Here is a 20,973-nt window from a genome sequence, read left to right as displayed (position 1 = left end):
ATTTTGTGAAACTTTCTTTTGCAGATTTAAAGTAAGAAGATGCATAATATTATCTTCTTTCTAACCATCATTCTAAGTTGAATTCAGATAGACTATCCAGAAGCTTATGCAAATTCATCAACATTTCATCATTTATTATCTTCACCAACAATATTTTATTGATATTTGCTGACACTTTATCAATGTCCCTGAGGCATATGAGGATAAATCAGGCATATATTTGTATGGACTAGGAATATTCTCTGTTCTTAAAGGGTAAATAATTTGTGAAAGGTTGTTTCTTGCCAGCTGTGTTAGGTTTTTTGGTAAGGAAGTGAGAGATGAGAATATTTTCATGTAAAATAGAAAATCTGAAACTCTCAGGTTAGGTTTTGAAAACTCTGATTCCCTTAGCTTGAAGGAAGGATAAAGTAGAAGACATTTAGATGAGCCAAGAACTTCCAAAATGTACACTTTAGTTTCATCTTCTCTGTATCATTCCTATGCCTTCTCTTCCAAGCCAAATACTATTGCTTAGGACACCTGAGGAACAATCAGAGCACCACTGAATCTCTATTTTAGATAATTTCTTATAAACTTAATTTTAACTCATGACTGCCCTTAATTTCTAAATACATTCTTGCTTATTAATATCTGTGTTAATTTAAACATACATGGGGACTTCCCTGGTGTTCCTGTGGTTAAGAATCTGCCTTTCAATCTAGGGGATATGGGTTTGATCTCTGGTCAGGAAACTAAGATCCTACATGCCATAGGGTGACTAAGCCTGTGCGTCATAACTACTGAGCCTGCATGCTGCAATGAAGATCCAGTGCAGCCAAAAATAAATAAATAAAAAGAAACATATGTGCCTGCTAAATCTCATGGAAACAGAGTCTTAGACAATGGACAAGATATGTTGCCAAGGCAAAGTTGCCAACTACAGGATGGGACTGTTCTTAAAACAAGAAGGTCAAGTCCAGAAAAGTACCCATGAACCAAGTCTCTGGGACCCTCTAGTATGCGCTGGATACCAGTGATTAAACATGGAAGTAATAGCAACCCGTTTTGCTTCCAAAATTTCATCAGATAATGACATCTTCCTTGGATTCAAAACTACAATGGCTTCAAACACTATGGTTGCCAACTTTTCAATTAACAGATTGATGGGTATATTGAAAAACTGGGCTGCTCTCAAGTGGTAATCTCACTAATGAATATTATGCTTGATAAATTAATTCTGAGGCTTAATTTCCAGTGTAGAATGGAAAACAATGAGAAAATCAAAGAGAAAACAAAAATGAAATGACAATAACACAAGATATAGATTTCAAAGAAATAGTTTGTAGCCTCTCCTACAGAAGAGGATAAGAGGAAATAGGTATTTCCAGAAATGGAGCAGGTGACATAAGTTTGCCTTGACTGGCATGGAATGTCGTCTTGCGCATGACTTGGGTGCAAAAGCTTTTTGTTCATGATGGTTTTGCTGCTGTCCCTGCAGGACTCAGTCAATTACACATGATGACCATGTGCTTTTTCCATAGCAATGTCTATAAGAATGTTTAATTTGAATTTTCCAGAACAACAGTCTAATGGCTAACAAGGCCTCATACCCTTTCCCACTGAGTGGTGCCCAGGGAACTCCTATTGCTGATTGTGGTTGATAATTGACCACTAGGTTTAACATTTTCCCAATTTCTTTACTTTTCTTATTCTACTCCACCCCCCTCTTTTTTCCCAACTACATGTCATACACAGATTGGGGTAAAACACTTCACAAATTATTTCTGGTTTAATATTTCTCATTTTCAAATATGCTTTTCAGGCTTTAATTAAACCAAGTCTCCCTAAGGGGCTACTAGGAAGCACTGTTTTTTCCTGCTTTCCAGAAATGGACAAAAAAAAAAAAGGAATAATGACTTCAGACAGTAAATGTGGACAGAGGCAATAAAAAAGAAACTCTCCTGACTGTTTCTGAATTTAGAAGCTTTTCTGTGTTTCCTCAGAGCTCAGTTCATACTATTATGCCTCTTAGGGAAATCTGATTCCTTGAAGAGGTTGATAGGCATTATATTCTATTTCATCATATGAGGGAAAATATCACTTACTTAACTTTTTATAGGTGTAACATCACATATAAAGTAAAATAAAAAAACATGTCTCCCTTCAGCTTATTTGCTTAGACAAAAATTATTTTTACTATTTGTTATGAAGCAATAAGATCATTACTTTTCAGTTTGAGGCAAAATTCATTCATAATTAGGCCAAAAATAATTATAATTTTACATACTGTCCTTTAAGTCATATAATTTGATAATCTTGTATAATTAGAAACATTTATTGAGACAATTTAAAATATAACCATTTTGGGAACTTGCCTGGTTATCCAGTGGCTAATACTCTGCACTCCCAATGCAGGGGGCCTGGGTTCAATCCCTCATCAGGGAAGTAGATAATCACAGGCCGCAACTGAGACTGCATGTGCGACTAAAGATTCCATGTGCTGAAAATAAGACCTGGCACACCAAATAAATAAAAAATCTTTTAATGTTGCACATTACATATGTGTGTGTGTGTGTATATATATATATATATATAACCAGTTTGTCTTTAAAATGCAGCCACTTAGTTTTGACTGCATTTACTGAGGCCAAAGAGAACATTTGCAATCAGCATATATTAAAAAAAATCTTAGAAAACTTGTGGAAGAATAATAAAGTAGATCTTTGAAGAAGCACTTATCCTTTCTTCCAAATTCCACAGAAGGTAAAGAGAAGTTTATTTTTAAAGGCAGATGCTGTAGATTTTTTTTTTACAGAAAATGCTGAAGAGTTCCCCTCCTTGAGGTGTTGTTATTGTTGTTCAGTCACTACGTTGTGTCTGACTCTCTACAACCCCATGGACTGCAGCATGCCTGGCATCCTTGTCCTTCACTATCTCTCAGAGTTTGCTCAAATACATGCTCATTGAGTCCATCAGGCAATCTAATCATCTCATGCTCTGTTGTCCCCTTCTCTTGCCCTCAATCTTTCCCAGCATCGGGGTCGTTTCCAATGATGTGGCTCTTCGCATCAGGTGGCCAAAGCATTGGAGCATCAGCATCAGTCCTTCCATTGAAAATTCAGGACTGACTTCCTTTAGGATTGACTCATCTGATATTCCTGCAGTCCAAGGGATTCGCAAGAGTCTTCTCCAGCACCACAATTCAAAAGCATCTATTCTTTGATACCCAGCCTTCTTTATGGTCCAGGTCTCAATATCTGTACATGACTAGTGGAAAAAACATAGCTTTGACTGTGCAGACCTTTGTTGGCAAAGTGATGTTTCTATTTTTTAACACAGTATCTAGTTTTGTCAAAGCTTTTCTTCCAAGGAGTCTTTTAATTTCATGGCTGCAGTCACCGTCCACCATGATTTTGGAGCCCAAGAAAACAAAATCTGTCACTGCTCCCAATTTTTCTTCTTCTATTTGCTGTGAAGTGATGGGACTGGATGCCATCATCTTAGTTTTTTGAATGATGGCTTAGTTTTAAGCCAGTTTTTTCACTCTCCTCTTTCACCTCTTCAAGAGGCTCTTTAGTTGCTCTTCAATTTCGGCCATTAGAATAGTGTCATCTGCATATTTGAGGTTGTTGATAGTTCTCCTGGCAATCTTGATTCCAGCTTGTGCTTCATCCAGTCTGGCATTTTGCATGATGTACTCTGCATATAAGTTAAATGAGCAGGGTGACAATATACAGCCTTGAGGTAATCTTTTCCCAATTTGGAGCTAGTCTGTTGTTCCACGTCTGGTTCTGTTGCTTTTTGACCTGCATACAACTTTTTCAGGAGACAGGTAAGGTGGTCTGGTATTCCCATCTCTTTAAGAATTTTCCACAGTTTGTTGTGATTCACACTGTCAATTTCCTTGCCTTTTCTTTGATCAAACAAATGTTGGTTATTTGATCTCTGGTTCTTCTGCCTTTGCTAAACCCAGCTTGTACACCTGGAAGTTTTTGGTTCATGCATTGCTGAAACTTAGATTGAAGGATTTTGAGCATAACCTTATTAGCATGCGAAATGAACACAATTGTTCAGTAGTTTGAACATTCTTTGGCACTGCCCTTCTTTGGGATTGGAATGAAAACTGACCTTTTCTAGTACTGTGGCCACTGCTGAGTTTTCCAAATTTGCTGGCATATTGAGTGAAGTACTTTAATGGCATCATCTTTTAGGATTTGAAATAGCTCAGCTGGAATTCTATCACCTCCACTAGCTTTGTTTGTAGTAATGCTTCCTAGGGTCCATTTGACTTCATAATCCAGGATGGCTGGCTCTAGGTGAGTGACCACACTATCATGGTTACCCAAGTCATTAAGATTTTTTTTTTTTTTGGTAGAGTTCTGTGTATTCTTCTTAATTTCTTCTGCTTCTGTTAGGTCCTTACTGTTTCTATCCTCTATCATGCCTGACTTTTTAATGTTCCCTTGATACGTCCAAGTTTCTTGAAGACATCTCTAGTCTTCCCATTCTTTTAACTCTACTTCTTTGCATTGTTCATTTAAGAAATCAGAAAAAGAGGGGATATATACATATACATGTATATGTATATTGGATTTCCTTCCCACTTAGGGGGGTGATGCAATTTTTATGTTAGGGTCTCTGGTAAAGAAGCAAGAGCAATGGCAAAAGTTCCAGCCAAGATAACAAGTTTTAAAGGGCAAGGAAAAGGAAGAGACAAGAAAGACAGAGACGATAAAGGAGAAATGAAAAGAGGAAAACATACATAAGGAGAAGAAAAAGAGTAGAATGGAAAGGGGAGGGAATGGTATTCATTTGTTTTTTTTTGCTGTTGTTGTTATTTTGGGTTTATTTCTTTTAGCTTTCAGTCCACATTCTTTCAGTAATAGCATCCTCCATTTACCGTTTGTGATTACATCCTCCCATTCGGATACCATCTGGTGGGACGATTGTTCAGAAGCGGGGTGCCTTCCCCCAACCAAGGAGAGAAGAGTTGACCCTAGTTAAACCAGTCAAACCCTCTCTCTTTGGAATCTGAATCATTGCTTCTAGATGCAGCTGTTGAGACTTTCATGTTGCGGAGACTCGTGAGCTGCTTGGTTCAGTCCTTTCCGACACTGGATCTTCAGTCTTCTCTCTTCAATCCTTTGAGCTTTCTGACTTTGCCCGATAAATTTCTTTCTTTCTTTCCTTTTTTTTTTTTGACCTTGCTACTCAGCATATGGAACTTCCCTGCCTAGGGGTCGAACCCATGTCCCCTGCATTGGCAGCATGGAGTCTTAACCACTGGACCACCAGGGAAATCCCAATAAATTCCTTTCTTGCTTAGATTTACCAGAGGCAATTACTGTTGCTTGCAACCAAAGAACTCTACCTGGTACAGTCGAGGAAGAAGATAGGTGAAAATACATGTGGAAAGTAAGATCTGAGTGAGATCCCCTGAGAATATATTTTCACATCCTGAATCAGTAGATACTGCGGAAAACAATTTTAGCTTAAACCTGAAAAAGATGTGCAAATTTGTATTCAATCATCGAAGCTCTCTAGAAGCACATATAATCACACTGTAAAGTAGCAAAGGGTTTCTAAAAGGTGAGAGTAATATATTCTTTCAAGGATAACCTACTGCAAGATTGACATCACAATTTTGAGCAACGAAAAGAGAATGTGCTTCCTGCAAGGCCAAGGTTTACCTCTGTTTTTACTGGGTAAGATCTTTGTGTCTTTGATGATTTCACATCGTTGGCATGACTAAAGGATTTTTCAATTCAAATTGAACTCCTTCAACTTAGCTAGTCCCTCCCACCTCCCCCCAGTTGCCCCCTGGGATTCTTTCTTTTCACTGCCAAGGATTAAATTCTCTGTGAAAGCCATGAAGGCAATAGAAATCTGTACAAGAAATGAGACACAAAACTGTCCGAAAAGAGAGACGCAAGCCCAAAGCTTGAGTGAGAAAAATAATTGAACTCTTATTCATACTGGAAAAAAGTCTAGTTTCAAACCAGGTTTTTTATTGACTTTTTTTGTCCAGAAAAGTATCATTATTTATGAATAAGAAACTGTTATTCTTCTACTTTACCGAAGATGCTAAGTTTTGCATGTTTTAAACACCAAACAAACATCTCCATAGAAAATGGCTTGCTGCCAGTTTCTGGTGAGCACACCAGACTTTCAAAACAGCTCAGATACAGCAGCTCTGAGTTGATGGGTGAGCAATTCAAGACAGAAGGCTGAATTAGAACTCCGTCCTGATCCTGTGTGAGATGCTGGTTTTATTGGGTCATAGCTTGGTGATTAGAATGCAACCTCCCATGCCTACAGTAGCACAGATCCATCGCTCCCTCCTCAAACTACACACACGAAAGGCACACATGTTAGCAATGTGGAAACGTCAGATGTGATGAGTACAAATGCAAAGGGCTACACATTGCAGACCCAAACTATTACCTTGTTATTTCATCAGTCCTTACTCTACCCCCAGTGGCTCAGAAGGTAGAGAATCTGTCTGAAGAGCAGGAGACCAGGGTTTGATCCCTGGGTTGGGAAGATTCCGTGGAGAAGGAAAATGGCAACCCACTCCAGTATTCTTTCCTGGGAAATCCTATGGACAGAGGAGCCTGGTGAGCTATAGTTCATGGGGTTGCCGAGTCAGACACAACTGAGCAACTAACACTTTCACGTTTTTTTTACTTTCTCCACCTCACATAGGAAATATCTTCCATTAATTTTATATTATTTTTTATTAAAAAATATATACTTATGTATTTGGCTGCACTGGGTCTTCGATCTTCCTTGTGGCATGTGGGATCTTTAGCTGTGGCATGAAAACTCTTAGTTCCAACTTGTGGGATCTGGTTCCCTGACTAGGAATTGCACCTAGGCCCCCTGCATTGGAAGCACAGAGTCTTAGCCCCTGGACCACCAGGGAGGAACCATTATATTAATTTTATATCCTTGTAATTGGTGCATGGAGCCATAAGTTGTGCCCAACTCAACTAAAGAGATTGCCAGTTTAGACATAATGATGAGGTGGTTCATACAAGAATGATATATTATCAGAATTGTATCATCTCATTTTCTGTCTGTTAACCCAAAAGCTCACCAGAAGCCTGAGGCTGAATAAAATGGAATATGATCAATCGACAAGAATTGCACTCTATATATTAACTCTCATAAAATAGTCCCTTGAAAATGTCTTTCCTTTATGTTTATTTGACGTGGGAATTTGTTGTTGTTTTATGTTCATTCACATATTTTCGCTCTGTGTGACAAACATGAGCTTGGGGGGAAAATCACAGATTATTATGTCAGGGCTCCCAAATGGTTAGATGACCCTATCCAAGAAAAAAAAACAACAACCCTAAGAGTTCTTTGTTTTTCTTATAATTGCTCAGGCTTTAATTCTATTGAAAAATGACTAGAAAAGCCAATCTATGAAACAACTCTTTAGTATTTGATAAATGAGTCAGTCTGATGGGCCTCCACAGTCACATCAGTCATGCTTCTCAGTTAACACTGCATATTTTCACATGGGACAGTCATTAAACAAAACTTTGGACACGACAGGACTTCAGTCATCCTGTCTCATTTCCCAGAAGGAAGAATAATGGAATAAAGCCTGGAAAGGTTAAAGAAAAAGGAAAGCATATTACTTACACACACACACACACACACACACACACACTTCTTTCTAACCTATATGTCTTTGCAACTTAATTTGTTATAAAGAGCTACTGTGGCCTATGAAGTAGCCAAAAAAAGTGTACAGGAGACATTTATTACTAAATCCTCAGGACACTTTAATGAGATAGCAGCAGATATTCTGCTAAATAATTATTATTTAGCCCTTAATGTTTGGGAAAATTAAGCAAAGTGAGGCTGAAAAATATATCTAATATTACACTACCAATCTGATTTAAAAGACCAGAACTTGCTCAAATAACCTTATTTGGGAAAATGAATCTAAGATGGAGAGTGACCTGGACCAGATAGCTTCCATGTGGATCCAGATGTCATTTCCATTCTATTCTAAATAGCACTGCTTTTAACCATAGACTAAGAGAGCTCTGGTACCTCCCAGGAGAAATCAGACTGTCAGACCTCTCCCTTGGATTACTGTGCACCCCCTGGTGCCCCCCTACACACACAAGCTCCCACACTCATGCTCTCTACACAAACCTACCAGCTGCCCACCAGAAAACCAGAAACAGGTGCCTCAAGACAGGGCTGTAAGGGAAGTCTTCTTGTGGATGGACAACCCTTAGCAGCTGTGGGAACTCTTCAACAAAATCATCCCTTTGGCTTCACTTCCAACTTTTGGCTCTGATTCAGATAAATACATAAAACATATATGTTTTGCAGAAAACATAAAAAATACACAGAAATCGTTTCTTTAAAAAAAAAACAAAAACAATTATTCATAATCTCACTACCCAGAGTGATGTCTGTCAATATTTTGGGATAGTGTAAAACAAAAAATGTTTAAATAGTCATCTGGGTTCCCACTGTACTTAGAATTCTTCTTAATATTTTATTTATTTATTTGGCTACATTGGGACTTAGTTGCTACACACAGGATCTTCCTTGTGGCTCAAGCTCACTAGCTGTGGCACTCAGGCTTAGTTTTTCTGCAGCCATGTGAGATCTTAGTTCCCCAGCTAGGGATTGAACACACATTGCCCTGCATTGCAAGGCGGATTCTTAACCAGGAAATCCCTGTACTTGCAATTTTGAGTCCTGCTTTATTTTATCTTATTTTTTTGAGACTTTATATTGTGAGCCTTTCTCTGTGTCATAAAGCATTCTTTGTAATCACCACACACATCTAGTGCATAAAAAATAATGATTATAGAGATCAAGGAGATACCACAAAGCCAAAGGGGAAAAAGTAAACAATCTAAAAGTTGAAGATGAAAGAATGATCGTTTCTATTACTAATTTTCAAATCCTAAAGGGGAAAAATGTTCAAGAAAAAAATTAGAAACTAGTAAAATAAGAATGACGTTACTTTGATCAACGTATAAAATAATGAAAAGATAGCAAGGCATAATGTATAAATATTGAAACTGAGCAGGGCCCTGTGGGGCTCCTAGGCACTGAAGCTTTTCCATCTCCCATTTCTTGTGGGCAAGACTCCAGCCTCTATGGCTTTCCCTAAGTTCCAAAGGGCAGCTTCTAACAGTTGCTAATTAGGGGAGGAGCAGCCAAGAAACCACCTGAGACAAGATTAAAGGGACTAGAGAAGTTCATCAAGATTGGGAGACCCCCACCTAAGACAAGATTAAGGGAGTGCAAGCCCTTGTTCAGTCGCTCAGTCATGTCCAACTCTTGGCAATCCCGTGGGCTGCATGCAGCACAACAGGCTTCCCTGTCCATCACCATCTCCTGGAGCTTGCTCAAATTCATGTCCATTGAGTCAGTGATGCCATCCAACCCTTGCATCCTCTGTCATCCTCTCCTCCTCCTGCCTTCAATCTTTTCCAGCATCAGGGTCTTTTCCAATGAGTTGGCTCTTCGTATCAGGTGGCCAAAGTGGAGCTTCAGCTTCAGCCTTGCTCACACACTAATCTTGTCAGAGGCTCCACTTACGAATCACTGTTATAAAACCCATCCTCAAATCCTCCCAGGTTGGGACACATAGTTTTTTGAGGTAGGAGCCTGATGTGTCTCCCTTTGCCTGGCAAAGTAGTAAAGCTGTTCTTTTCTACTTCACCCAAAACTCTGTATCCAGGAATTGATTTGCTCTGATGTACAAAGAGGCTGAGCTTTCAGTAATACTATTGTTAGGGGATGAACACAGACTGAAACGGCCCACCCTGGCCAGGCATCCTCGTAACCATTTGCATGAGTCATTTTACCACCGGAAGTCCTGGTAAGGAATACGGAACTAACAAGCCATCACCAACAGGGAGAGTTCAGTTCAGTTCAGTCGCTCAGTTGTGTCCAACTCTTTGCAACCCCATGGACTGCAGCACCCCAGGCCTCCCTGTCCATCACAAACTCCCAGAGTTTACTCAAACTCATGTCCATTGAGTCTGTGATGCCATCCAACCATCTCATCCTCTGCCGTCCCCTTCTCCTCCCGCCTTCAATCTTTCCCAGCATCAGGGTCTTTTTGAATGAGTCAGTTCTTCACATCAGGTGACCAAAGTACTGGAGTTTCAGCTTTAGCATCAGTCCTTCCAATGAACACCCAGGACTGATCTCCTTCAGGATGGACTGGTTTGATCACCTTGCAGTCCAAGGGACTCTCATGAGTCTTCTCCAACACCACAGTTTAAAGGCATCAGTTCTTCAGCACTCAGCTCACTTTATAGTCCAACTGTCACATCCATACCTGACTACTGGAAAAGCCATAGCTTGGACTAGATGGATTTTTGTTGGCAACATAATGTCTCTGCTTTTTAATATGCTGTCTAGGTTGGTCATAACTTTTCTTCCAAAGAGCAAGCGCTCAGAGATGCTCAGAGGGCTCAAACTTTGTGCCCTCAGGATCCAGAGACTCCACAGAGACTGAGACAGAACTGTGTTTGAGTGTCTCCTACAGAGGTAGGGGTCAGCAGTAGACTGCTGCAGGGGTAGGGGCTTTGGGTGCAGCAGACCTGGGTATGGCATAAGCACTCTTGGACGAGGTCACCATTAACCCCACCATAGAGCCGCCAGAACTCACACAGGCCTGGGGAGACAGACTCTTGGAGGGCACAGATAGAACCTTGTGCACCAGGACCCAGGAAAAAGGAGAAGTGGCCACAGGACTGGAAAAGGTCAGTTTTCATTCCAATCCCTAAGAAAGGCAATGCCAAAGAACGCTCAAACTACCACACAGTTGCACTCATCTCACATGCTAGTAAAGCAATGCTTAAAATTCTCCAAGCCAGGCTTCAGCAATACATGAACCATGAACTTCCAGATGTTTAAGCTGGCTTTAGAAAAGGCAGAGGAACCAGAGATCAAATTGCCAACATCTGATGGATCATCGAAAAAGCAAGAGAGTTCCAGAAAACATCTATTTCTGCTTTATTGACTATGCCAATGCCTTTGTCTGTGTGGATCACAATAAACTGCGGAAAATTCTGAAAGAGATGGGAATACCAGACCACCTGACCTGCCTCTTGAGAAATCTGTATGCAGGTCAGGAGGCAACAGTTAGAACTGGACATGGAACAGCAGACTGGTTCCAAATAGGAAAAGGAATATGTCAAGGCTGTATATTGTCACTCTGCTTATTTAACTTATATGCAGAGTACATCATGAGAAATGCTGGGTAGGAGGAAGCATAAACTGGAATTAAGATTGCCAGGAGAAATATCAATAACCTCAGATATGCAGATGACACCACCCTTATGGCAGAAAGTGAAGAAGAACTAAAGAGCCTCTTGATGAAAGTGAAAGAGGAGAGTGAAAAAGTTGGCTTAAAGCTCAACATTCAGAAAACTAAGATCATGGCATCTGGTGTCATCACTTCATGGCAAATAGATGGGGAAACAGTGGAAACAGTGACAGACTTTATTTTTCTGGGCTCCAAAATCACTGCAGATGGTGATTGCAGCCAGGAAATTAAAAGATGCTTACTCCTTGGAAGGAAAGTTATGACCAACCTAGATAGCATATTAAAAAGCAGAAACATTAATTTGCTAACAAAGGTCCATCTAGTCAAAGCTATGGTTTTTCCAGTGGTCATGTATGGATGTGAGAGTTGGACTTGAAGAAAGCTGAGTGCCGAAAAATTGATGCTTTAGAACTGTGGTGTTGGAGAAGACTCTTGAGAGTCCCTTGGACTGCAAGGAGATCCAACCAAGGAGATCATCCCTGGGTGTTCTTTGGAAGGACGGATGCAGAAGCTGAAACCCCAATACTTTGGTCACCTCATGCGAAGAGTTGACTCATTGGAAAAGACCCTGATGGTGGGAGGGATTGGGGGCAGGAGGAGAAGGGGACAAGAGAGGATGAGATGGCTGGATGGCATCACTGACTCAATGGACATGAGTTTGAGTAAACTCCGGGAGTTGGTGATAGACAGGGAGGCCTGGCGTGATGCAATTCATGGGGTCTCAAGGAGTCGGACATGACTGAGGGACTGAACTGAATTGAACTGAAATATCAGGGAGGGAACACAGCCCCATTCATCAGCAGATAATTGGATTAAAGATTTACTGAGCATGGCCTCACCCATCAGAACAAGACCCAGTTTTCCCCTTAGACAGTCTCTCCCATCAGGAAGCTTCCATAAGCCTTTTATCCTTCTCCATCATAAGGCAGACTGAAAACCACAATCACAGAAAACTAACCAATTTGATCACATGGACCACAGCCTTGTCTAACTCAGTGAAACTATGAGTCATGCCCTGTAGGGCCACCCGAGACAGATGGGTCATGGTGGAGAGTTCTGACAAAACCTGGTACACTGGAGAAGGGAACGGCAAACCACTTCAGTGTTCTTGCCTTGAGAACTCCATGAATAGTATGAAAAGGCAAAAAGATAGAACACTGAAAAATGAACTCCCCAGGTCAGTAGGTGCTCAATATGTGACTGGAGATCAGTGGAGAAAAAACTCCAGAAAGTATGAAGAGACAGAACCAAAGCAACAACACCCAGTTGTGGATGTGACTGATGATGGAAGTAAAGTCTGATGCTGTAAAGAGCAATATTGCATAGGAACCTGGAATGTTAGGTCCATGAATCAAGGCAAATTGGAAGTGGTCAAACAGGAGATGGCAAGAGTGAACATCAACATTTTAGGAATCAGCAAACTAAAATGGACTGGAATGAATGAAGTTAACTCAGATGACCATTATATCTACTACTGTGGGCAAGAATCCCTTAGAAGAAATGGAGTAGTCATCATAGTCAACAAAAGAGTCTGAAATGCAGTACTTGGATGCAATCTCAAAAACGACAGAATGATCTCTGTTCGTTTCCAAGGCAAACCCTTCAATATCACAGTAATCCAAGTCTATGCCCTGACCAGTAATGCTGAAGAAGCTGAAGTTGAATGATTCTATGAAGACATACAAGACCTTCTAGAACTAACACCCAAAGGAGATGTCATTTTAATTATAGGGGACTGGAATGCAAAAGTAGAAAGTCAAGAAATACCTGGAGTTACAGGCAAATTTGGCCTTGGAGTACAGAATGAAGCAGGGCAAAGGCTAATAAAGTTTTGCCAAGAGAACACACTGGTCATAGGGAGAGTTCAGGAAAGGTGAAAAGGAGACACCACGTGCCCAATCACCTCCCAGAATCCTTCTCTCTGGCATCCATCTTGGCTGAGTGATGCATACCCCACCAGGAAGGACTCTGAGTCAGAATGATTGGCTACAGACAACCTGGAAACTGACCCATCACCATAAAACCCGAGACTGCAAGCCACATGGCAGAGCGGTCCTCCTGGGTTCCCTTACCTGACTGCTCTCCACCTGGGCGCCCCTTCCTAATGAAATCTCTTGCTTCATCAGCATATGTGTCTCCTTGGACAATACATTTCCTAGTGTTAGACAAGAGCCCAGTTTTGGGCCCTGGAAGGTGTCCCCCTTCCTCTGCAATACTATCAAGAAAATTAATGGTATTGTGCAGCACCAAATTATATTGGTTAAGGTTAATTTAGGTAGTTTTATTCAATAATAATGGCTTTCCAGGTGGTGCTAGTGGTAAAGAACCTGCCTCCTAATGGAGAGACATAAGAGATGTGGGTTCAATCCCTGGGTTGGGAGGATCTCCTGGAGGAGGGCATGGCATCCACTCCAGGATTCTTGCCTGGAGAATCCCAAGGACAGAGGAGCCAGGTGGGCTACAGGCCACAGGGTCACAAAGAGTTGGACAGAACTGAAGTGACTTAGCACGCACACATTAAATAATGAAAGGGAAATGCCTACATTTTAAAAAGATGCCTAGAGAAAATATGCAAAAAGGATCTCATTATTTGTGCGTATGGTATTCTTTTTTTTTTTTTTAGTTGACTAGTATATTTGTTTATTTTTGGCTGTGCTGGGTCTTTGTTGCTGCGTGGGCTTTCTCTAGTTGTGGTGAGCAGGGGCCACTCTCGTTGCAGTGCACAGACTTCTCATTTCAGTGGCTTTTCTTGTTGTGGAGCACTGGCTGTAGGCTCAGGGGCTGCAATAGTTGGGGTGTACGGGCTTAGTAGCTCCATATGCCTGTGGGATCTCCAGGGACTAGGGACTGACCCCATGTCTCCTGCATTGGCAGGTGGATTCTTAATCACTGAACCACCAGGGAAGTCCTGAGTAAGATATTTTTAACAGAGCACTGCAACTTCTGACATGAGATTCCCTATGTGAGCTTTATGAGGACTTAGGGAAAAAAGGGGGATAGTATGTTAATAGCAGTATGTTAAGAAAGTTAGAAAGTTCTTAAAGAGATGGGACTATCAGACCACCTTTACCTGCCTCCTGAGAAATCTGTATACAGGTCAAGAAGCAACAGTTAGAACCAGACGTGGAACAATGGACTGGTTCCAAAATGGGAAAAGAGTACATCAAGGCTGTATGTTGTCACCCTGCATATTTAACATCTATGTAGAGTACATCATGCAAAAGGCCAGGCTGGATGAAGCACAAGCTGGAGTCAAGATTGCCAGGAGAAATATCAACAACCTCAGTTATGCAGATGACACCACCCTTATGGCAGAAAGTGAAGAGAAACTGAAGAGCCTCTTGATGAAGGTGAAAGAGGAGAGTGAAAAAGTTGGCTTAGAACTCAACATTCAAAAAACTTAAGATCATGGCATCTGGTCCCATCACTCCATGGCAAAAAATGGAGAAACAGTGGAAACAGTGACAGACTTTATTTTCTTGGGCTCCAAAATCACTGCCGATGGTGATTGCAGCCATGAAATTAAAAGACACTTGTTCCTTGGAAGAAAAGCTATGACAAACCTAGGCAGCATATTCAAAAGGTGAGACATTACTTTGTCAACAAAGGTCTGTCCAGTCAAAGCTATTGTTTTTCCAGTAGTCATGTATAGATGTGAGAGTTGGACCATAAGGAAAGCTGAGTGCCAAAGAATTGATGCTTTTGAACTGTGGTGTTGGAGAAGACTCTTGAGAGTCCCTTGGACTGCAAGGTGATCAAACCAGTCAATTCTAAAGGAAATCAGTACTGAATATTCTTTGTAAGGACTGATGTTGAAGCTGAAACTCCAATACTTTGGTCACCTGATGTGAAGAACTGACTCATTGGAAAAGACCCCGAAGCTGGGAAAGGTTGAAGGCAGAAGAAGAAGGGGATGATAGAGGATGAGATGGTTGGATGGCATCACTGACTCAATGGACATGAGTTTGAGCAAGCTCTGGGAGTTGGTGATGGACAGGGAAGCCTGGTGTGCTGCAGGCTGTGGGTTCTCAAAGGGTCAGACACGATTGAGGGACTGAACTGAATTGAATTGATGTTAACAGCAGAACTGTCCAATTCCTTCCCCTGGCCCTCACCAGAGTATTCTCAAGGACAAAATAAAATAAAATAAAATTTAAAAAAGTGGTAATATTTAACCTCTTGCAAAATATCTTGTGTTCACTGGAGACTGATGCTGATACTACCAGCCTTTCCCTTTGCTTCAGAGCTCTCTCTCACTTCCCAATTACAGCCAAGGAGGTGGGCTGGACCTGGGCTACAGCTGGGAGGAAAGAGCTCAGATAAAGAACTTGGAGAGGATTGTGGTTTACTGCTAAGAGGATGGGCTCTGGAGACAACTGCATTCCAATGCGAAGTTGTCACTTGTAGCGATATCACCTGGGCAAGTCATCCAAACTGTCTGCAGCTCCATTTCCCTATTTATATAGTAGAGGTAATAAAATCTATTTCTCACAGATGTTTCATGAAAGTTGGTTACTGTCATTTATACTTTATTTTTTATGTTTTCATATATTTCTACTGTCCCTTTTTTGACCATGGAATTGTAGTTCACTTCAACAGTGATTCTGGCTTCTTGTTTTTTGTTTCAGCTTTATTATAAATTCACTGGACTTGTGTTATGGTAAGCTGGAAAGTATCCTTCCATCCTTGTCATTTGATGTTTAATAAAGCTCATATATGGCACTAATACTACTCTTTAAACATTCATTAAACAAACGTTCCCTAAATAAACTTTTTTTGAAAGTCTAACATTGTGCTAAGCACTATGCCAAATGATGTGGCTAGAAATTAAAAAATCCTGGCTGGATGAGAAGGTAAGAAAATTGTCTAAATATATTTAGAAAAAGGCTTAGGCAAATATTTTAAAAATGTATAATGGATGAGGCTAATAAAAAAGTAGAATTCTAGTTGTAATATGAGTTAAAGATGTTGGCTTAATTTCAAGAAGCTTTCTGATAGAGTAAAGAATATGAATTAATAAATTGGAAAAGCAAAGTGGAGTGTTAATCAGGAGATTTTGTTTTCAGCTCAGGCATTAGTGATACAATTTTGGGCAAGACATTTAATTTTTCAGGACTTTAGTTTTTTTACTTATAAAACAGAATTTGGAGGTTACAAACTGGAAAAAAAATTCTTCTACAGAACTCATGGACTCAAGGGGAAATCGCAATGGAAATGATAACATTTTTATATGTACAACAACATATCAAAACGTGGGGGTAATCAGAAAGGTAATAGTAATTAGAATGAAATGCGATGTGTAAATGAATTTATTTAAAATATAAGATAGCTTGAGCTACATGCTCAATTCATAAAACTAGGGTTAAACAAAGTAGAAAAGGAAAATAATGAAATTAACTATGGAAATTAAGGAAACAGTAGAAAAGAATAGAAATATAGATGATCAATAAAACCAAAGGCTGGTTTTGGGGAATAATCCAGACAAGGCAATTTATGGAAAGAAAATAATGGGCCAATCTCATTTACGAATTCAGATGCAAACTTTCTGAACTGACTACTAACAAATCATGTGCAAAAATGTATGAAAAATACCTTGTCATCAGAGGTAGAGCTACTATGGAAAACAATATGGCGACTCACTCCACAAATTAAAAATAGAATCGCCATACGATCTAGCAACCCCATTTCTGGTCATATATCCAAAAGAATTCAAAGCAGGATCTCAAAGATATATTTGCATACTCATGTTCATTACAGCACTGTTCACAATAGCCAAGAGGTGTAAGTAGCTTAAATGTCCGTAAACAGATGAGTGGATAAAGAACAGTGGATAATCACACACAGCGGACTCTTTTTTTTGGCCGCTCTAGGTCTTCGTGGCTGCACTTGGGCATTCTCTAGTTGGGGCCCGCAGGCCTCCTGCTGGGTGGCTTCTCTTATTTTGGAGCACCGGCTCTAGGGCACGGGGGCTTCAGTAGTTGAAGCATGTGGGTTTAGTTCCCCCGAGGCAAGTGGAATCTTTCTGGACCAGGGATTGAACTTTTGTCCCCTGAATTGGAAGGCAGATTATTAACCACTGGACCACCAGGCAAGTCCCCCTAATGTACTTTGGATGGCAGACTCTCCATAATATAGTTCTGACTGGATCTGTCATTCAGACCACTCAGCTCTGTATCAGGGTTATTGCCATTAGGAAATCAGCTTGGGTTTCAGCAGAAGACAGTAATGATAGAAAATGATGTTCAGGAATTTAGGTTCTGTATGTCTGGGCTTCCTCTTTCTTTGAAGAAGACGTGACTTCCTGTCTACCTACTCTCCTCATCCCAAATAAAAATTAGGCAGCCAATTCAGAGACAAAGGTGGGTCCCTTAGAGACAAAAAGATCTGCTTACTCTTCCAGAGACCTCTCCCAGGTGCTTCCCAACCACCTATAGGCACCAAGGAATTGTGTTATTTCTATTTTCATGCAGCCTTTGAAGAATTCTGTATGTACCTGATTCTGATCAGAATCTGGTCAAGAATTCTGATCTCAGTACCCTTAAATAAGTTCTTGCTCCACGACTCACTCTATTACTTTTTTTTCTTTTTTCCCCCCTCTTACTTTTTGATAACCTGATTATGTCATATTTCTGCTGGCTGTATAAGTGTGATAGAGTTGACTGAAATGTATATTATAATCATTCTAGAATATTCTGTTATAAGGTATGTAGGTACAAACATGCCTTTTCTGTTCCACACTAAAAATGACTTACAATTTAGGCAAGTCCTTAATAAATGTTTGTGGGCTGAGAGACCTCATTGAAACAAAAGCGGTCAGCTTTTTATTATCTTTGCTATTAGAAGAAAGCAATGACGGAATTCTTCCAAAATAGTAGAAAAAGTATAGTAGACTTAGACGTCCACCTCAATAGTTTACATGCCTAGACTTTTTCTCTTTTGGTCTAGACCAAATTGTAAATGATTTGCCATCCCTCACATTGTAGTGTGGGGATGGGGGAACCCAATGGGGTTGACTGGAGGTTTGAGATGGTTGAGGAATGCAAACTGCCCAGGGGACAAGCATATGCAGATAATCAGGCGGTGACTGTCCCTGAAATACTGATTAAAATACACTTTAATCTGTGCAATAGACTTCAGGTTCTGCTCTCGTCCCATTTCCCTGTTGAAAATGGGACTCAAGTTCATGTTTTAAAATTTTCATTTTAGCAACCTACATGTCCATTGACAGATGAATGGATAAGGAAGATAGAGTACTTATGCACAGTGGAGTATTAGCCATAAAAAGGAATGAAAAACTTCATTTCAACGCTTTAAAGGTGAGGCTGATAACATTGCTTTTATTTATTTTTAAACATAATCCCCCTTTCTAGTTTTTCTACTTATGGAATGTATGTCACCATATAGATAATGGGCTGCCATAGAATAAAATCAATTAATGTTAAACATATAAGATACAGACATAGTTTTTTTCTGTGCTTGGCTGTTGGCTATCATGACATTTGTCAGATAAGCAGCCTCAAAGAACCCTTTTGGATGTTGTTATTGTCTCCGCTTTCTGCTAAGTTTAGTGTATTTCCCTGATCTTACTAGTAATATTGCTAGATTTAGTTACACCAGGAACATACAGGCTTTTTGCCTCCGGAACGTCTGCCATTAAAAAATGAACAAAAGCAAAAACCCAACAACTGAAAATTAAGACGAGCAACAAAACTCATACATTTACTCAGAATCAATTATCATACTAAAGAGCCATAATTGCAGGATTTTTTACATCTGTACTGGGCACTACCATATGTTCATTCCCCAGCAGATGTATGCATCGGTGAGGCATCATGGTTTCTAAACTATAATGTTGCTATTGTTTTACATTAGAATTCTTTTTATCTAATTTCCAAAGATTCATATGGTGCCTACATGTAATTGCTGGATTAAGACATGCTTGCAGTGACTTAGAAGTCTCTGATTACCTTCAACCTCCAGGAAAAATATCTTTGGTGAAACGTGAACCAAATTGTTCTCCTGCTGCTTTCTATTTGCTCTCTGTTTACAATAAAGTTATATAAATACACCTTTGAGCTGGAGGTGAGGGTCCATGGTAAGGTTGGCCTTCTTTTGTGCCCTCATTGATACATAAAAGAGCACCACCTAGGCAATTTTGTCTCCTTAAAAAACAGGTAGTAGATATTCAATTAATAATACTGAACTTCAGTCAATCTTATTATTTCCTATTCCTAGTTCTAAGCAGAGTTTCCCTTTTCTCTCCCAGGTGGCTTAAAATTCAGGATTAAATATCATCTTACTAGGAAAGGGTAGGGGGGATGTAGATGCCTTAAGGTAGAGTCAGTGACTTCTAGGAGAGATGAGTGGACTCTTAGAAGAACACATTGGAAGTATGATAGCTTGTGAAGAACTTTGTCTGAGTGTGGTGCTGACTCCCACTCTCCTCCTGTGATGAGTCCATCCTCCCTGGTTAATGAATTAAAGAAACTCCCAGGAAGGGGATTTTCGACAATGGAATTCCTTCTGGAGGATCTGTCTTTAGGCAGATACGGGGAGTTCAGAGAAAGCCTCTCCCTGCACTTGCTGTTTGTTAAGCGCCTACATCACAAAATATTAATAACCAAAGCAGCATATTTTGGGACTTGTATGCCATGCTACCCTTCACAATCATAAATAAAAGGAAAAAGTGTTTCATATGGGGACAAATGCAAAAATAATAGCAGAACCCTCATTTGGTATTAATACTTCAGAATGGAAGGTTGTTTTTTTTTTTTTTTAACTATTTTATTATTTGTTAATTTGGCTGCATTGGGTCAGTCGTGGCACACAGGATCTTCATTGCATCGTGCTGGATATTTCGTTGCAGCATATGGACTCTCTAGTTGTGGTGCATGGCCTCAATAATTGCATGGGTTTAGTTGCTCCGTGGCATGTGGGATCTTAGCTTCCCGACCAGGGATGAATCCAAGTCTGCAGCATTACAAGGCAGATTCTTAACAACTAGACCACCAGGGAAGTCCCCAAAATGGAAGTTTTGACCAATGAACAGGTAGTAAGTTTTTTAGATGTGTTAAGTAAGCTTTAAAAATTAATCATTTTATCTGAAATTATTCATTGTAGTCTCTGTGTGAGCTCTGTGATGAGTCATGCCAAGTTAAGTTTCTTAGATAGTAGTTCTGAGAGGAAGAAGCACCTGAATTCTCCATATCCTGAAGCCATGTTGTAAGGAATGAATTTCCAGAATCCACAGAGGCTAAGGATGTCAGTTCTCAACAGTATTTAACACGATGCTCTGTCCCTAAACAAATGCAAAGCTATCAGAAAAGGAGATGCAGATTCAACTTGTATCTTCTTACCATTTTCACTGAACTTTGCTTCTTACAAAAAAAAAATGCTTTGAGCATGATGTTCCATGAAAAAGAGTAGTCAGCAAACTGTCTTTAAGTTTAGTTTGGGCAAGGAGAATTTTACAGAGATCAAGTAAAGAACAGAGAAGGAAATGTAATACCATTGGATGCCCTTGACTGAAATTTTAATAGTGAGCTTGTTTCTTACTGCCATAATTTCTGAACCTGATGTTCTGCAGAAACATCCTGTGAAAAGTTCACTAGTGAAAGTTCATGTGATAAATTATGTTGACAATATTACTGCAAAATGTGGGATCT

The sequence above is a fragment of the Cervus elaphus genome, chromosome 30 (assembly GCF_910594005.1).
Source record: "Cervus elaphus chromosome 30, mCerEla1.1, whole genome shotgun sequence".
NCBI lineage: Eukaryota > Metazoa > Chordata > Mammalia > Artiodactyla > Cervidae > Cervus > Cervus elaphus.
Note: the sequence above shows the minus strand (reverse complement) of the source record.